Below are 21006 nucleotides of genomic sequence, written 5' to 3'. Positions count from 1 at the left end.
ACCAAACATTAAGTCCGTTGAAATTAATTGTAAAAATTATGCTGGTAAATACGAGTCGAAACGAGCTAGCAAGACGGAATTTTAAGGTTATTTGTAGAGTTCGTTATCCAGTCGTCCAGTGAGACTGTTTTACTGTCATTTACTTAAACTATTTTAGTTTTTAACGCACACTCCAAACATTTACACAGAGCAATTACATTGGCAGCGCACGTTTGCGTAAATTATACTTTAAACAACGTAAACGGATCAGCGCAAGTGTCAGACGGTCATGTATTTTGGCACGCGGATTTGCTCTATTCTGACTTACTGGATTCTAGACCTCCCTAGTATTATTATCTGTAGTTACCTCATCGACAGTGTATTTTCCTATTTATCGAGCAACAACTATTTTTTTTATTTCCAATTCGTAAATTAAGGTGATCGGAATTGTTTCCATCGATATACATATATGTACTACGTACTAGATCTGGCGTTCTGTATACTCATTGTGTTCGACTCAACTGTACCGCAATCCGTACACCTGCCTTTAGTTTTATTTCAACATTGACAGCGTGTGATTATGCACGGAGTAGCGCCCATAATATAAGAACCCGAGTCTAAGTGTAAAAGTGGATAAAAAATATTAGTCAAATAAGTAGGTAAAATTATTTGTTGTTCAAGCAAATAAATAGGTTATAACAGTGACGTTTTGGTTGCCATTATAGTTCAGATTTTGAACAAATAGTTTATATGGACGTTCGTGTGTATAAAATATACAGCAATGTTTTGCTCGCTGTGGCTGTACTAATTACGCTTCTGCCTACCTTAGGTGACACGGGTTGAGTGTATTTCAATAATCTAAATTGACGACACGGCAATGACTCAACGCTAGTAGTCAACTGTCGAGTTAACCATGATAATAATATGGCACCGTGCCAATCTTTACAGACTTCAATTTGCAAAGTTTTCAATAGGTCTGGTATATGTGTTGCCATTCGCGGCGGTTGGCATCGGCAGCAGGTTGACCTTGAACAGGCCCTATTAGAGACCACCGCGTTGTCACCTTGACCTGCCGTGACTTCCCAAGGTCAACCAATGTGCGGCCTTCAAGCCAGCGGGTCGCAATTCTGATTAGTTTTTGAGTTTCCAAACTTATTGTTATTGATATCCTTTGAAAGTAATTTCAATTTGAAAGTGTTATTACTTTGAAAACTGGGTTTCTTGCCAAATTGTATCTTTGTTAATTGCAATTGAATTATAATTTAATAACAAGTTTCGGGTTCTTGTGTTTTTGTTCCTTTTATTACATTTACTGTTAATAAATCTAGTGGAGACAGAACAATCATTACGACATCCTAATACAAGGCAGCTGCTGATTTCTATGTGGCATGCACAGTCATTTTATAAATCAGAGCTGAATTAGCAAACGGTTAAAGATATTTCACAAAAAACGTGTATCATGTCCAGAAATGAACTAGAATTATAATATTAGGTAGCGTGGATTAAGCCAATTAATAAAGGTTATATGGGTTCAAAAAAAACGAAATTGGTGAGGTAATATAAAATAAAAAGTCCGTCCGGTCTTTTTTATTGTTCTACCTATCCAAGCAAGACCATCGCGTGAGAACTCGGATTTAAGATACCTATTGAAATATGTTATGAAAGGTCATAAAATAAGTACGTTTCTGTATTCTGGAAGAGATAAGCAGAGATGTAACTACTCCACCAACCGTTAGGTGGGTTTATTTTAGACCATCGCGTGAGAACTCGGATTTAAGATACCTATTGAAATATGTTATGAAAGGTCATAAAATAAGTACGTTTCTGTATTCTGGAAGAGATAAGCAGAGATGTAACTACTCCACCAACCGTTAGGTGGGTTTATTTTCATCACATGTGATGAGAATGAAATTACTAGAAATCTATCTTTCAAGAAATTTCCAGTAAGTATTATTATAATTATCTCCAAACTAAATCAAAGCTCAGCCAAAATTTGCTATATTAAACCCAAAATGGCATGCATCATATTAAATACGAAATTGTTAAAAAGTAGATAGAAATAGTCGTCTTCCATAGCAACTGCAACTCGCCTGATCCGGAAAGATGATTCACGGGAATGATTCATTTCATGACGACTGCGTGTATAGCGGTCAGCTAAACCAAACTCAAAGCGACGTTATTGAAGGTTTTCGTCTAGTCCAGTTATTGTTAACTGCGTCGTAAAACCCGACTTTGTCAGTATTACATTTTCAAGACAAAAGGAATAGTTTAATGGTAAGCACAATGCAGTATAAATATGACGTCTACTAAAGTCTAAACTAAAGACTAAAGAAAAATGCAAATATCTGTTTAAGACGAACATCCATACCAGATTTTTTTTATTGCTTTAAATGACGAGAAATGTTTGTCGTTCGCCTGATGGTAAGCGATACGACCGCCCAAAAATAGTAGAAACACCATCTAACACCTTAAATACCAAATATTGTTTGGTCTTCCACTGCGCTCACCATCCTGAGACATAACATGTTAAGTCTTATTACGTCAAGTAGTTACACTGGCGACACTGTCCTTCAAACCCGAATACAACAGTGACTACACACTGCTGCTTGACGGCAGAAATAGATATTGCGATGGTACCTACCCAGGTGGTCTCACATATCTGAGCCCTACAACCAGTATAACAACAATTGTAGGTGGTAGTTATCCAGTTACTGGCATTAAGTCAGTTTTCATGGTGGTCACCTGTGAAGTGTTGTCGGTTTTAATATCATAAGATATCACTTGATGGTTCTGAAAAATACTTTTAAATTCTCAACAACGGTCCGCCATTTTCACATTTCATAGCCACACATTTTATAATTTATTCTGGGAATTATCACTGTTCCACTGGGCTCTTTGTGGTACCGCCACCACGACTTGGTGACAAATTAGTTTCGACTAATTTCCTTTGAAATTCGCAGCTTTGATGTGCGGATCTTGAATTTTTTCCCAAAATCAATTATCTAGAGAACGATAGACGAATGAAAAAAACGCCCGGTCGTTTCAGTTTTTTCAACATTTTTAAAGACAGTAATTACTGACATTTGCATTAAATGTGGTATAATTGGTGATAACTGTTTCTCAAATACGGCTGTTTCTTAAATTTGGACGACAGAATTACTCCCTGATTGAGCACCAGTTTTAATAAAATATTTGACAAAGACCTTTAATTAAACCAAAAATGTTTCTATAATAAAATCTTTGTACTCTTGATTTTGGATTCTTCAATCTATGATTCTTGATTGTATTTATTTTTTATTCGATCTATAATATTACGTCCATGTAAACAGTTTTGTATGCAAATCTTTTCCCAGAAGTATATTGACTTATCCCACAAAAAGCGAACCAGAAATCAATAACATCATATCACTCAAATAATTGTCTCATTCAGCAAAACATAATACAGCTTCCCGTTATATAGCTATCACTATTCTACAACAGCATCTTTGCTTTTCTCTTGACATAACAGTAAACAGTATATCTTCTAATCTCAGTCCCACAAATCTCATTCAACGTGCGTGTTACCGACACATAAACTCAAAATATTAGCATTACCATCTACATCATCGTCAGAAATAACAATTTAGTTACACAAAAACCAGCGTGACGGATTCAATCACCAGCTATTGTTTTGGCAATGGTATCGTGAACGATTCTGTTAGTAAAAAACGTAGACACGTCACGGAAATTCTGGACTTCAGTTTTATCTGTCCGTTTGTTAGTCTTCGTTAGTTCTAGAAGGTTGGATTGTTGGTTTCCTACTTCCTGTATTTCTTATTGTGGTTCGATTTTTACACTTTCAGTTGAGAACACGATATACGTTGAATTAAATATTAAAAAATACCTACATCATACCTCACACTCGAAGGAAATCAAAATCTATCAGACATTTATCGGCCAACTCAATAGGCCCTTAGAAGGTCTGGGCTAATGACAAAATCATTGCTAATTTGGTTGCAATAATGTTCGTAGTTGTAAATTTTAATTTATCATTAATGTCTATATTTGCTAAAATCTAATTTATTCTTTCATAATACTTATCAGCAAACAAATAAACGGGATATACTCGTTCACAATATTTATATTGATGCATATTTTTTCAACTTCACTTTTAATTATAGTTTCGGGGAAGAGCATTTGGCAGTTGAAACAGATGCTAATTACTGCAACTGAATCAAATTTTGGATCATTCTTTGTAATCATTTGCTAAGCGCAGTGACCTTTAGCGTTGTCGGTCACTTTGGTACGCAATCATGTTTTAACTAACAGAAAATTGAATACTGGTTGGAAAAAAATACAATCGTATACATTCCTCGAAGAGGCTGTAAAACTGAAAAGTAAAAAGAACTGATCGTCTAAAAATAAAGCATTTCTGCTAACAAAGACTAATATCAACGTGTCGAGTAGAAATTATTTTACTTAATCATAAGTTACTCCATAGCTAAGTCCATCATATTATGCAACAGCACCATATACAATTAGGGAACAACAATCATTTTCTTGTTCCAGTTTCCAGAAGAAAACCAAATCTCATTACTACACATTGTGATACTCAACATAAATTTTATGACTCAGGGCGACGACCGAAATGCGTTGCTTGATAATTCATAATACCAAGATCTAAAATACCTCCTGTTTCATCACGTCATACATAAATCATTTACTAGGAGCTCGTCTATTTTGTAACGCAATGAACTGCACATCAAATAGACTACCCAAGTACGTATGTTTATTGCTCCAAATAAAAAACCAAACGGTTGCATTTGCCGTAAAAGACCACATTACATCACGAACCCATAAAAAATGTATTAAAATATCTATTGAACTAAATTTAGATCGTCTTAGGAAATGTTGCAACGCTAAAATATGGGTATTCATAAAACTCTTGTACGTTGTAAATGTCTGAGACATTTATTCTTCATTCTCGCAGTCTATTGGTTTTATAATACAAGTATGGACGTGTATTTATTGATATGCTAGTCGTGGTCGGTTCACACTGTGACGATTTGTTGCTGATTTTGTTGTTAGCAGTAGGTATTTGAATTTTACTTTGTCCTTATTTCAAATCGCCATCAAATAAATATTTTATGCTGTCACGGAGAAGTTACTGCAACGCACCTGATCGTAAGCGCGATGCCGTCCAAATAATGTATTGAATGATAACAATTGGCTATCTCATGCCATTTGACACAATCATACCGACAATTGACTTTTTCATATATGTATTATAATTTCCTAGTGCTGGACATACGACTTTTGTCCTCTACACTGGCTGAATGATTTATAGAAATTTTGCCAATTTTAAACTTTTCTATACAGAAATATTTAGTTACGCGAGTTGCTTCACACAACATATACCTTCGCCATAAAAACTAGCAATATTTACAATTACATACTTAGCATCAGACGGATGTTTATATAATACACTTGTCATAATATAAAAAATGTGAAAAGTCGTCGTCGTCCCGCCGTCGATTCGGAGTCGTGGACGTGTGACCGGCTTGACAAATCGTAAACCCAGTTACATGGATCTAGTATAGAGTAATCCTATTGGGCGTGAAATGTGGCGGTGTGCGACACGAGAGGTGGCGGTCAGCGGAGTGAGAAACGACGGTCTATGTGTTGCAATAGAGGAACTTTAACACGAAATATTTCGGATAGTAGAAGTGTTTTTTCTTATGCATGAGTTATCATCTTTATTTCTAAAAGGGCAGGTAGCGACACAACTATTACATGATTTGTTCTTGAAGCTGGCACACTTGGCCATTGCAGTATGTTACGTTATAGAATGTTATGAGCTTGGCAGGGATTATACAGCATTAGAGCGGGACGTTTTTGTACTACTCCAAAATGAGACAAGCAGAACTCTTCGTAGTAAGAGCATTGGTTATAGCATCACGATACCATAAAGAATAGCAACTTATCGGTATTGAAATAAAACTATTTTACGGACTTTATCGCGGTTTTTGTGTTTTGAAGACTTTGCAGCCTCAGTCTAGTCAAAGTTACAATACCTACCTACATTTTACAATTAGACAGCTTTGTTTTTTTACTTTAGCTGTTGACGATCTGATCTAAGTAGAATGTGTGTCTAGAAATCCAGCTTGAATCGCTAACTCCCACGTCTTATTCCGCATGATATAACGTTTATTTACCAAGGATAATTTAATAGTTTCTTTGGAAATAATTACTATCATTTGCAAAGCAGTTAAGACAAGCATGGCGGATCGTGATGCATACGACACGCTTGAAAAACAATTCGATACACGTTTTTATGCAGAATGATCTAGTCTCGATACCTTTGTAACGAAGTTATTTTGTACAAATGAATGATCGCATGATTTTAAATGCCGCGAGCAAACAGTAGCATCATCTTTAAAGTTTACTGCACTAACAAGATGTTGTGTTGCATATTATTTGTATGGTTACAATAGAGACTTCAATGTGATGGTAAGTGGTGCATCGTCTAGTGAAAGTATCAACGGATGAGAGACTGTCTGTCACCAATTGACACAGTGTAATTCAGACCCGGATATACTCAGAATGATTCCAGATCACGAAACACCTTCATTTGCTTAGGCTTTTCCCGAAATAAAAGTGATCAAAATAAATCATATCGGGAGAGGTGGGGCACGTATCAAAAAGTGGACCTTGCACCCTCCGTCAGCCCCCTTATGAAACACAAGAAAAAACTACTATTGTCAGTTAGTGAAAATTATACTCTGTAATGTGAATTCATTTGGAAAAATAAAACATACCATGTTACACAAGTACCTTTCCATTGGTGAAAGAATGCATGATCGGTTCAACTGTTCCACATTACGCCATACAAATAATACCTTACATAGATAAAAATAAGGTAATATTTAACACCACAAAGCTTCAAAACATGCAAATTTCTGACTCCATTCATTTCAAATCGAGGTTTACGCGTTCGCAAGCGAAACTCCAAAAACACGTTTATTGTCTCTAAATCGACTCATTTTTCTGTCACATTCGTAACATTCAATTTATTTTTGTTCAGACAAACGGAAATTGTGATTTCTTTCCCCCATGTCGAAATATTTCAATGTTTAGTTAATGTAACGTTATAAGAAGCAATGGAGCGCAGTTGCCAATCATATTGATGTGTTTGTTGACGGTTGACTTATTTTTTAAATTAATACATGGTAAATACAGAAAATAAATTTATGTAATGTATTGTTAAAAACCATATGAAACTGATAGTAATTGAAGAGTCTGAAGCAACTATTAGTTTACAGTATTTCATTGTAATATGCCAATGGTCCATGAGATGGACCGACGACCTGGTGAGGGTCGCCGGAGTACGATGGATGAAGGCGGCCTGGAACCGGTCCCTGTGGCGCTCAATGGGGAGGCCTATGTCCAGCAGTGGACGATTCCTGGCTGAAATGATGATGATGATGATGGTGATGATGATGCTGATAACGAGCACCGTACACAAGGTACTAAACCCCGCCATAGTGGCCCACAATGTATCACATTCCGGAATCAGCCGGTATACCTATATATCCGGTACCGCCAGACCAGCATAATTGTATCGATTGTTAAGGGGTAATCATCTCTCGTGAGTCAACATTCTGTAGAACCCCATTTCACTTACCATCAGTTGTGATCACTTTGTCGTGCCCTTAAAATATATTTTTGAATAACGAAACTCTACGTGGTCTTCCATTGTGCTCATCATCCTGAGCAATGAGATAGCCTTACAATCCATGACTTACCAGTCCGTGAAACCTACCATTTTATGACAGGTCGTGACGTAACAGACAAATTACATTTATGAAACGATATCTATTATAACCATTTTATAATCTACTTACAAGTATTTTACGACCATATTGATTGACTCTCGTTACTTAGTAGTGAGTATAGCTTACAATGTCAGCAGCCGATAGCCATTAAACTAGTGTGAGGAGGTGCTGTTAAATCGGTGATAATAAAGGCGACTGATGACAGTCGATAATACTATTTACTACTATATATGTAGGTATTATAAATGAGAAGTACTGTATGTTTGTTTTTTTTATGACCATGGCAAAGTGACACCACCGTTGGTGGTAAGTGAATAGGGTCCAAATAGTGTCGACTAACGAAGATTACCCCTCGCTAATTGACATAATTTTGCCGGCTTGTTTGTTAAGTTAACCGTTGAATGTATAGAATTTACGTGAGAAGCTAAATGGTGCGAAATATTTTAAAATCTAAAACGTCTCTACCATTACGAAGACTACAAAGATTTCCTGATTTAAAGTCCACAGGCCAGGTAGGATCCTAAATCTCGCGCCAATCCCACCCGCTTTGGTTGAATTAAACTTTTTAAAATTCAGAAGTTTCCCTCTTAATCTGTTACTGGTTCGCACGGTCCGCGTCCTGTATTCACAAATATTTACAGGCATGCCCCAGCTGAGGTCAATTTAATCGCCTTATATCTCGAATAGGTCCTACATCCATCCAACAATGTAGAGCAAAACAGCTCTAACGCTCCTAAAACTAAAGCACAAATTGGCGCAAAAATACGCAGGTCGTAAACTCGTGATTGCATTACTAGGTCTAGCAAAATTGTATCTTAGTTCAGAGGACTAAAGTGGAAAACGCTTTGAAACAACCATGGAAATCTTCTCGAATTTAAAGTGATTTATGAGCGAACTACCGTTCAAAGTAATTTAAGATGTACTGCAGCAGAATAGAGTTGATTTTATCCTGTAACATCGAGATAGTCCAGTGCACTCTGTGATGCACCACAGCGCAGACTGATTTATGGCCATAATAAATATATGAGTGTTTAATGTTTAAGATTATCTATAGCGAGTTATAAAAGATTGTCCGTGTGTATATTTCTATGCTAATGTGTTTTTTGCGCGTCAAATTACAATTTAAGTGCTTTAATCGAGTGATTTTGTGTTGATACAAGAAAACTCATATTTCTCAGAATTACGGACCATCACACTTATTTAGTTAAAGCACACAACGATTTTCCTTGGTGGTTATAAATTGGTAGACCTTGTCTTTAACTTAAGAGACCTAGAGACCTTCTGAACGAATATAAAAAGTATTGAATTTAAACATATTACCAAAACCAACGATTTGCCCAAAAACAGAATCAAAATCAACGTCATTAAACCGTTGTAAATACATTTAAATCATCACATACTGCCGGTCTGGTTGATATTAAAGTTTTGAAGACGAAGCAGCAATTCAGCAACACGACTAATACTATTATAGATAGAACAAATGAATGGTGAGGTCCTTTACCATATCATCGACATAGCATGTGATAGTAATAGACCTTCAAATCCTCATCATGACATTAGACAGCAGTATCATCAAGACCTAGATTATGATGAACAGCTCTTATAAAATGTCTACCTTATGTTGATAGTTGACTAGGCGAGGAGACGCGGCTGTACCAATAAGCATGTTAACCTTTAACCGTGATTAGATAGACGTAGTGGACGCCCTGCTGCAAGACGGATAGAAGACTTGAAAAAGGTGGTCAGTAGCAGATAGTTTGGGCTTACTTGGAGAGGCCTACGTTTGGGAGTGGACGGCGACATGCTAAGAAATTTGAATAGTATAGATATTATATTCTTGGTCAAAATTTTAATGAGCTTACCGAATGGCAAACCACAATAAATTAATTTAGATAAAAAAGTATTTTTTAACTAATCCTGATTAACAATAGAGCAATTTAAAGAAGCAACATCGACGATCAAAAGATTATCAACTCAGTGCCAATGAACCCATGTCTTCCGAAGAATCGATAGGGGTAAACGAGTTTTCGAGTGGAGACTGTATTTAGGCAAATATGTATAGCATCGGCTAGACGGAGCGACGACCTTCGGGGATCATGTGGTCTCGTAATGACTTAGTGGCCTGCTTCGGTCTCAGTCTGGATTGAGGATATCCTGGTGGGCTTTCGGTTTTGGTAGTTTATTAAGTTTTCAATTTTTTGATGGGATTTACTGATAGGAATTAGATTTTGATACGTTTTTTTTGATAATATACAAATCACGCCTTTATTCCTGGCGAGGTAGGCAGACTTGTAACTAAAGCACCCACATTTTGGCGTGTGTGTTCCATCCCCTAATGTGATAGAGAGCAGGGCTAACGCGATATCGGACACAAATCCCAGACTCCGGGATAATATTGGATAGATAAGCTAATATCGCTTTGCCCGACCTGGGATTCGAACACAGGACCAGAGCAGAGTCGTACCGCGCTCGCAATTCAACTAAGCCATCGAGGCAGTCACCGATTTTTGGATGAGAAGATGAGTTATTCATCGCATTAATAAAAACCGCAATCGTTTGCTTCAGTAATTTATTTTTCACTATTATTCAGCCCGGTTAAATATTATGATAGTGGATTAGTAAAAATATCAATTATTTACGGTTGAGACATAACGATGAGGTCGGTAAATCAATTTCGATCCAAATAAAAGATTTCGATTTTTTTATGTAATGATTGCTCGCGGTTCTGCACGCGTAAATAAGTATTTCCGGGATAAAAAGAAACCTATAGCAATCAGGAATAATGTTGCTGCCTGTTAGTGAAAATTCTAAATCGGTTTAGTAGTTTCTGTGATTAGTGTGTTCAAACAAACTCTTCAGCTTTATATAATAGTATAGATTGCTTGCAGCTTCGTACACATGAAAGAGTTTTCTGGGATAAAAATCTCGTTATATAATATCTTCCTAGGATAGAAATTAACCAGTCTTATCTATGTCCTTCCCTTCGCCACTAAAAGAATACTCAATTCGAACCAGTCGTTCCTGAGATTATTGCGTTCAAACACACTCTTCAGCTTTATACAATAGTATAGATAAATATAGATATAAGATAATTTCTATGTCCTAGTTTTAGTATACAAACAAAACACCATGTTACTACATAGTAACTAAAACCCACTATTAAATCGTGGCTTGATGATCGCGTACTACCAATAATGCTCTGTAGTGGCGAAAGCTCATATTTTCCAAAAGGGAACCCGACATAACATATATAAGTAGTAATAATATGCATAAATGCTGTCTGCAAGTCATTCTAATTAGATATTACATAATGATTTCTTATGTTTACGCGAATGTTAGACATTAAAATTAAACTACTTTTCGGATTTCATCGCGGTTGTGTTTATAATTTACCACACCATTTTTGAATACCGATTCCTGTCTAGGATGATTCGTGAGGCTATTGAAATAAAAAAACATACTAATTTCAATAGGGAAGATGGTTGAAAGCTTGCACAAGCCTGGGATCCAGTTCTACATTTAATTAAATCGGAACCCAAAAGACCGGCTGCTAGACTTCAAGACACTGAGCTCATTCTGCGTAGATCGGACCACCAACAGCTAAAATTTAAAAAGTTGTATAATTGTAAAATGTAGGTAGATATTGTAACTTTGACTTTATAGATGAACAACACCTCAGTCTCCCCCGTGACTATGAAGGCTGCAAAGTCTTCGAGACGTCGGGAGAAAACTAAAATATAAAAAAACCGCGCTAAAATCCGAAAAGTAGTTTAATTTTAAAAGATATGACATTAAAATTACGTATGGGAAGAAGGAATCAGGTTATATTGACCTTTCGCCATTGATACTCTGATATTTTCCAAAGAACACACGACCTCGTCATCACCCGTACACTTCAGCTGATCATTCACCCCCGGATACGTTTTGTGTGAAACGCAGCAAGACGCAGCGTTAACCGCGGCGTTGCTCGTAAATACACACTGTTTATTATGTTAAGATATTGTTTGTTCGTGTGATTTTGAGTTCTCGCGTCGGATCCGGCCAGTGTTTATGTAATAAACACATCTTAAGCCGACGGCGGAACGTCTTTTGTACGAGCGTTATTCCGAATGTCGAATCGAGCTGAAATTCAAAAACATTGTTTTTTATTACTTTGAATGATAAGATGAGCTTGCCGTTCGTCAGATGGTAAGCGATACGACAGCCCATAAACAGTAGAAGCACCATCCAACAATTACAAAGTATTGTTTGTTATTCCACTGCGCTCGCCATCCTGAGACATGAAATGTTAAATTTCCAGTAGTTACTTTGGCTATATGGAACGTTGTTTGAAAAATTACGTACTAATAGTAAGTGAATAAAAACTATGATATTAACAATTACATAATAAATCTACTAACATGAAGCCATTAATACGCTGGTGGTAGTATAGGTCATCCGGATAGCGACAACCGTACACAAGGTTTGAACACGGCCATAATCGCCCACGTAAATGCGTTATGTTCCGGAATCAACCTATATCAGGTCGAAACAGGCCGGCATAATTGTGTCGCGTGGCAATGGTCATACGTCAGTGGATCTTCTATCTTGACCCTACTCCATTTACCATCAGGTGCAGTGAAAAAAAAACTATTTTAATGTTTATTACAGAGGGTATAAACCTCGACGTTATAGGTATCGATATCGTTTCGTTCCTCAGCACAGCTACCGTAACCGCAAGTTAGTGGGCAACGTTTGAACTTCTTTTATCGGCTAGTGTGGTCTTTGTGGCGGGAAATAAAAAATATCGCTCCATGATGGGAAACCTTTGTGGTCTAGTGGTGCGAGTGGGAGGTCGTTGGTTCAATCCCTAACATTTTGTGTAGGTATTTTTGAGGCCCTTAGAGGACGTTAAAATCTATCTATTGTACTAAAACGAATAATTGCTTTGTAATTCCAAGTTTGGTTGATGCCAACAAGGAACCGTGGTACTTACCATTAATCGAGCTATTGCTCGTCTCATAATCGACTATCGCGCTGAAATGTGAGATTCGAATCCTGGGTCGGGCAAAGTGACATTGAGTTTTATCTGTTCAGTATCTGGCTTAGTATATGCTCGCCCCCTATTACTTGAACCTGACATAGCTTCCAAAATGTAGTTTAGGGAGAGGTCTGCTTACCCCTGAAATAGCAAAAAGGCTTGATGCTATTCATATAAAATAAAACTCACCCAAATATTTTTCTCAGCGACCACATCTTTCATAGTAATTTCTTCCTGCTCTCTTTTCTCAGATAACCCTTCTGTTTTTGTTATTTCAATGCATTATAATAATAATAATAATAATATCAGCCCTGTATTATATACTTGCCCACTGCTGAGCACGGGCCTCTTCTACTACTGAAAGGGGTTTAGGCCTTAGTCCACCACGCTGGCCTAGTGCGGATTGGTAGACTTCACACACCTTCGAAATTCCTATAGAGAACTTCTCAGATGTGCAGGTTTTCTCACGATGTTTTCCTTCACCGTTAAAGCGAACGATAAATTCACAAAGAATACACACATGATTTTTTTTTGAAAAGTCAGAGGTGTGTGCCCTTGGGATTTGAACCTGCGGACATTCGTCTCGGCAGTCCGTTCCACACCCAACTAGGCTAAATTATGGTGTTGCATTATGCAACACCATAATTTATTTTGGCTACTGGATCAAGGATTTCCTAGTTCTGGTGCCAGAGCGTCAACGTTTATTTGATATGAAGTGCTAACTATATTGTTTATTTTATTACATTACAGAAATATCGAACTGGCGATTTGGCGTACCTTCGTACAGGTTAGATATACGATGAATATACTCATGAAGAGGTACTGAAAATGGTAAAAACTGCATCAAGTATTGTAAAAGTAAACGATTTTATTTACATAATATTTGAAAGTCATAAAAATTAAGAGTAAAAAGGGTGAGCAAGTACGCAATTTGGGCATCGACAATTCGTCAAGCTTCTTCCAGTTTTAGTTATCCCATTCAGGAATCTACCCCAGCACTTCTCAATATACTAAGCCATTAACCTAATTAAACAATAACTTATTACATTAGCAAACTATCAATAAACATCATCAGCCAGAAGTCCACTACTCAACATAGTCCTTTAGAGATTACCAGACGCTCAAAAGCGGCCTTAATCCGAACTACCAAAATCAATACATTTTGAACCACTACAGCTATAATATATAAAATACATGATCCATCACGTTTACAAATCGACACGCATATAACATATACGAGCGAGGCCTGCCTGAGATGAAAGCATAAAGACACAAATCATTAGCTTGACCAAACATCACCACTTTGGCTCCAATCGGCGCCAGATATCGGGTTATAAAGTTATTTTCGATCTTCGGTTTGTTTATTGCGCGAAGGACGGACAGGTCAAAAACCGGGCGGGAATATGTTAATGTTCTAGAATTTTGTTTTAGTAATTGTGTTTACAATCATCATCGTCATCAGCCACATAAAGTCTACTGCTGAATATAAGCCTCCCCCAAAGATTTCCAGACGGACCTGTCGAAAGCGGCCTGCGTACGACAATACCGAGTAAAAATCGTGGTGGCCATCTTCGACGCATTGAGGATGGCTGCAGGTTCCTCTGGTAGGAGCGGTTAAATCGGTCTACTTTTGCTGTTAATATAAATGTCTTCAGCTTATTTTACCTCACTACGCTATACGACTCGATCCTGATGTTGGAAAAAGACATCAGATCGCTTGGTGCCAGCCATGCCCATAAATTAAATACTTTCATTAATTCTACTTCGAATGACGAAATGATATGCGTTCATCATTATAAGTCATCAGTCCTATATCCAGTGGGTAATTATTGAAAATAATGTTCTTCAAATCTGACAAAATAATGCTCGTATGCCTACTGACCTAAATCGGTTTGCTAATGGTAGGATATATTTTATATCCGCCCGGATAGCGACCACCGTACACAAAGTGTTAAAACCCAACATAGTAGCCTATGTAAGTATGTCGCGTTCCGGGATCAGCCTGTGTATATCCGGTTCCAACAGGCCGGTATAATTGTATTGAATGCCAAGAGGTAATCATCTCAAGTCATTCAACATTCTTTTGGACCCCACTCCACTGACCATCAGGTGCAGGCTTGCCTGCCGTGAACGTAAAGAAAGATAGTGTTAATACGTACGTGTTAATCTAAATTATATTGACCGAGATCTATGACAAAATATGAAATGAAAATATTATGTTTGTAAATGTAGGCGTATGCACGCTGTACACCGTTTCATAGTTTTTATAATTTTTTTAGTATTATTGTTTTTTTTTTTTTTTCGTTAATTTTTAGTTATTGCTAAATACTTTTATGTGGATTTTCTCCGCACTTTTACGGTGATGTGCGTGTATTAGCTTATATAATTAATCAGACTTTGTATAGAAAAGACTTATTAAAAAAATATATATTCAATAACAATATTATAAAAGAATGGACAATTGATGACAAAAAATAAAGCCCGGAGTTTCTTTCTGCCTTTCTTCTTCGGGTAGTCATCGCTTAGGTAGTTAGTGAAAGGCTGGTAGGTTAGCTAGGTTAGGGCTTTTATTGTCCTCACCGGTGAGGATCGCGACGCGTTTCTCCCTTATTGCTTATTCAAAAATACATATTTACATCATTTTATTTCTTCTTCCCTGCCAGCCCGAGCTGGCTTCTTTGTTTACTAGGTATATTTTTCATTTATTTTATTTTCAATATAAATTGTCTTTATTTATATAAGCTAATCTAATTAAGTAATAATTAAATGTTCTCATATACCTTGACTTATCATAAGTGCAACCATGTTCGCCTACGTGATGAATAAAGCATTTTTATTTTTTTTTACCCAATCGGACTTCCATACCAAACTATTTCATATAAAAAAATATTATTATAAGAAATACATTTTTGTGCAGTCTGCCAATGGACTCTAAAGTACTTCCTTCAAACAGTCACGGCCGTTCAAACTAAATTATTGCATTCTCTTTCAGTGTCTAAATTCTGATTTAATAATGAAAAAACTGCGTACTCGCCGAGTGTCAGGAAGTTCGTCATTAGAGAATTTTCATTGGTATCGGGCCAAGTTTGCTCACAGTATTTCACAATAGATGTTTCATACCGTTAATATAACTATCACGGATGTGTGACGCGCACATCACGCCTATATCTCCGGAGGGGTAGGCACAGGGCTTTTGCCGTTGAATGATAAGACGAGCATGCCGCTTGCTTGATTGTAGGCGACATAAAAAATAGCAATAAAGTCAACTGCGTTCGTCACCCTGAGTAATAAGATTTTAAGTCTCATAATGGCCAGTAATTAGGCTGGTCATATATCCTTCATACTGAAAGATGACAGTGTATACACACTGTTGCTTGACGGTAGAAATAGACATTGCGATGGTACCTATTCATACGGCCTATCGCATGCGTAAGACCTACCAGTAAGAGGTGCAATCACGGTACCTAGTTTTCGCCTGTATTCCGTCCCATGATATAGGGGGCGAGCCTATCGCCATATCGGGAGATCCGATGTGGGATTACTACACTTGTTTTTCCAATCTTTGGACAAACGCAACACTTTTTTAAAAGGATCTCTTTACAACAGTCGAGTTTATCTTACTTTTAATCTATACTATTATATAAAGCTGAAGAGTTTGTTTGTTTGTTTGTTTGTTTGTTTGTTTGTTTGTTTGAACGCGCTAATCTCAGGAACTACCGGTCCAAACTGAAAAATTCTTTTTGCGTTGGATAGTCCTTTATTCGTGGAGTGCTATAGGCTATATATCATCACGCTATACCCAATAGGAGCGGAGCAGTAATGGCTAATCTCAGGAACTACCGGTCCAAACTGAAAAATTATTTTTGCGTTGGATAGCCCTTTGTTCGTGGAGTACTATAGGCTATATATCATCACGCTATACCCAATAGGAGCGGAGCAGTAATGGCTAATCTCAGGAACTACCGGTCCAAACTGAAAAATTCTTTTTGCGTTGGATAGCCCTTTATTCGTGGATTGCTATAGGCTATAAATCATCACGCTATACCCAATAGGAGCGGAGCAGTAATGGCTAATCTCAGGAACTACCGGTCCAAACTGAAAAATTCTTTTTGTGTTGGATAGCCCTTTATTTGTGGAGCGCTATAGGCTATATATCATCACGCTATACCCAATAGGAGCGGAGCAGTAATGGCTAATCTCAGGAACTACCCGTCCAAACTGAAAAATTCTTTTTGCGTTGGATAGCCCTTTATTCGTGGATTGCTATAAGCTATATATCATCACGCTATACCCAATAGGAGCGGAGCAGTAATGAAACATGTTGCAAAAACGGGGAAAAAATATTAGTTTTGCGAGCTTTCGTTGCGTGCGCTGCGTAAACGGTTAAAGTTATGCAACAATGATGTATGACGGGATTGTTCCTCTTAAAAAGTTCTAAAAATATATATTATAAAACAAAGTCCCCCGCTGTATCTGTCTGCTTGAACGTGTTAAACTCAAAAACTACCCAATGTATTAAGATGAAATTTGGTATGGAAACAGTTTGAGACCCTGGGAAGAACATAGGCTCCCGGGAAACTACTACTTTTATAAAGGAAAACTTTAGCCTGAAAAACTTTATAACGCGGGCGGAGCCGCGGGCAAAAGCTAGTAATATTATAAGAACGAAAGTATGTGACAATGGTTTTGTTAGAAGTAAACGCATAAATAATTACTGAACAAATTTTGATGAAATTTTGCACACCGATAGACCGTGTCTTGGATTAACAAACACACTTCTTTTATCCACTTTGCTCCTATGGGATTTTTTTTAAATAGGTCACGCTAGCGACCATGTTGAAGGGATTTTCGAGCCAAGAAATGCTAGTGACTCATACGAAGGCGCGATACCTCGTGTATAATATGTCGAACTGTAGTCATAATACACAAATACTTTAGTTACAACGCTCTTAAAAACAGTACACCCAATTATAATAATAATATCTGCGAACTGACCCAGTTAGTATGATAACTCTGTCGCTACGGGTCGCTTTCGATATCCGGTCGGCAAAAAGTAGGTAGAAACGAAATTACATGTAGATTTGTATGTATCAAGAGCGATTGCTTTTTGAGTGACAATTAAAAACAATTAAGCGGCGATAGCCTAGTTGGGTGTGGAACGGACTGCCGAGACGAATGTCCGCAGGTTCAAATCCCAAGGGCACACACCTCTGACTTTTATAAAAAATCATGTGTGTATTCTTTGTGAATTTATCGTTCGCTTTAACGGTGAAGGAAAACATCGTGAGGAAACCTGCACATCTGAGAAGTTCTCTATAGGAATTTCGAAGGTGTGTGAAGTCTACCAATCCGCACTAGGCCAGCGTGATGGACTAAGGCCTAATCCCTCTCAGTAGTAGAGGAGGCCCGAGCTCAGCAGTGGGCAAGTATATAATACATGGCTGACATTATTATTATTATTATAAGAGCTGGAGATGAGGGCTTTTGTGTATGTTTCTAGCAAGTAGGTACACCGTACGTAATTATTTCTGCGTCTACTTCTAACAAAAAATTCCAAATATTTTTTCATATGTATACTTAAGCATTTATAGTATTATAAGAGGTAGGACAAACTTTGCGTATTTTCTGAGACAATTATACCATGTAGCATTGGTTTTCAAAGTGGCAGGCGGGCGCCCTTAGGGCGGTATTAATGTATATTGCTAAATAACTTCTATTCTTCGGGAATAGTACTTTTTCTGGTTGTACCATATGCACCCTAATAACGTATGTATGTGCAAAATTTAATTATGACTGTTTGAGTATCAATAGCGGGAAGGCGTAACAATAAACTGATTTTTCAAAAATTCACGAAGCGGTACGAGCGCAGTCCGAACATTCAACAACATCGTCCTACCGATTTTAAGATCAATTTAAAACTACCTTCATAGTTTTAAATATTGTGATTAATTGTAATTAATGTATTTAATAGATTTGTACCCATTAATGTTTACGCATGTGTATTATAGATATTATACAAACACCTTTACTAGTAGCCTATACCTATCAACTAATTTTATTTTGTTTGTATCTCATGTAAGTGAATCGAATTCTTATGAGATAATAAAGTTTCTTTAACCGTAAACTGATTTTTAAAAAGGGGGAGGTTATTAATTCGCCTTGTATTTTTTTATATACTTAGGGCAGTTTCGAGCAGAAATTCCAAACTGCGGGCTGATACAGAGTAGAAAATCCCAATATCACTGCTCGGCTAAGGATAGAACTTAAGACATCAGCATAGCAATCATATCGTAATACAACTACGCATCGAGTCAACGTTGTGTACTAAGGAAAAACTATGTGTATACTCTGGTAACAGTACGAAGCCGCGGCATGTCACAAGTAAATACTTAAGGATAAGACGAGAAAGTCACTCGTCTGGTAGGCAAGAGGATTCCCTAAACAGTAGCAACACAACCCAAAACTGATCTATAAATTATTCTCTAGTGCAATGAAGGGTCTATATAACCCGACTTCAACCGGCTTTCCTTTATAAATAATATAAGTATCATTAAAACTATTCGCAGACTGCATTTATCCATATCAATACCTATAGGATAGTGTTATCTTTCAGAAAATTTCACCTTGCGCTACTGCTCCACTGCGCTCGTCATCTTACACGTAAATTCATTACCCAGTAATTCCTATCTATATTATTCTCTAAACTGTAACGTAAGCGCATGCTTAGCAACAGCAAGACACCAATATCAACCCAAACACACACGATACCTAGTAACACCAATATTTGATAACCTAACCAAGACCGTCGCACCACTAGTGACATCTGTTATCTAACCGCGCAATCGCCACGAACCTTGACCGAGTAGTGGGGTCGACGCCCCGCTCGCGAAATGCGCCCGCGGTCCAACAATGACTGCGCGTACGCAAATATTTTACGCGTTAATGATTTCGGCGCTGGGATTGTGGATGTGTTTATCATTTGTGAATCATTTTTGTACCGGCATCTAGTATATTATTGTTTTGAAATTCTAGCCAATTAATTCGTCGGATACTAGGTTAAGCTCCCGACTCCGTCTACATAAAAAGATACAATTTCTAAACCAGAGCAAATCAAGCATTATTTTTTTTTAAATAAATATATATTTATTTTCCAAATATAGGTAAAAGTTCATACATGATTATTTAGAGCAAACATATTTAACTCAAGGATGGTATACAATATAAGATTGCCCTGAATTATATTAAGTAGTATGTCACAATTATATAACACAAAAAAAAAACAAATACAAAACACATGCCATAAGTCGCCTTTAAAAGAACCCAGTGTACTTTATAATGCAATGCAAATGCTACCACTAAACCAACGAAGGTACCACAAATTAAGAAACATATTAACATAATGATCAGATTGTTAGTTCTCTAAGATTACGCGCATCCATAATCGTTGATATCTCATCCTCTCTCAATCTCTATCCAGAGGGTCTACTTCGAACAACGAACATTGATCCGAAACGACGAACTTCGGATTTAACTTTTCTACCAAGATTCTGATCCGTTACCGTTCTGTAGCTTACCTTAGTGGTAGGGTCAATTTCCCGTATATTTTTAATATCCCGTATTTTTTTGAGAAAGCAGTGCAACTTTATCCTAGTAGATGGTTATAAAAAGGGATGTTATAACTTCTTACAAATTCCATGTCTGAAATATTGCGATGAATCGATCGGATCCGTCGTCGAATTCATCATCGGATCCATAACACTTCGTAGTAACAAATTTGCGATCCGTAATCGGAAACTACGGATTTCGTTTTTCAAAGTAGAACCTCTGAGCCGAGGTTCGTAACCCGTTAGCGAGTTGCCCTTAGAATGGTCGCTTAAATTTCAAGGGTTGCGAGCGTCTAAAGCACACACCTAAAAGTCCGATCTGTTTGTATAAGCCGGCCCTTGCCAGGCTAACAAACGTACACACACACAACATCACGCATGTATCCCCGAAGGGGTATGCAGAGGCGCAACCAGGGCACCCACTTTTTGCCAAATGTGTTCCGTCCCATGATGTGATAGGGGGCGAGTCTATCGCCATATCGGGCACAAATTCCAGACTTCGGGCTAATTCTGAACAAAAAAACCCAAATATCACTTTGCCCGACCCGGGATTCGAACCCAGGCCCTCAGAACGCTGTCATACCGCGCA

This window comes from Manduca sexta, chromosome 16 (genome assembly GCF_014839805.1).
Source record: "Manduca sexta isolate Smith_Timp_Sample1 chromosome 16, JHU_Msex_v1.0, whole genome shotgun sequence".
In the NCBI taxonomy this organism is placed as follows: domain Eukaryota; kingdom Metazoa; phylum Arthropoda; class Insecta; order Lepidoptera; family Sphingidae; genus Manduca; species Manduca sexta.
The sequence above is the reverse complement of the archived record's forward strand: the minus strand, read 5'-3'. Positions refer to the sequence as shown.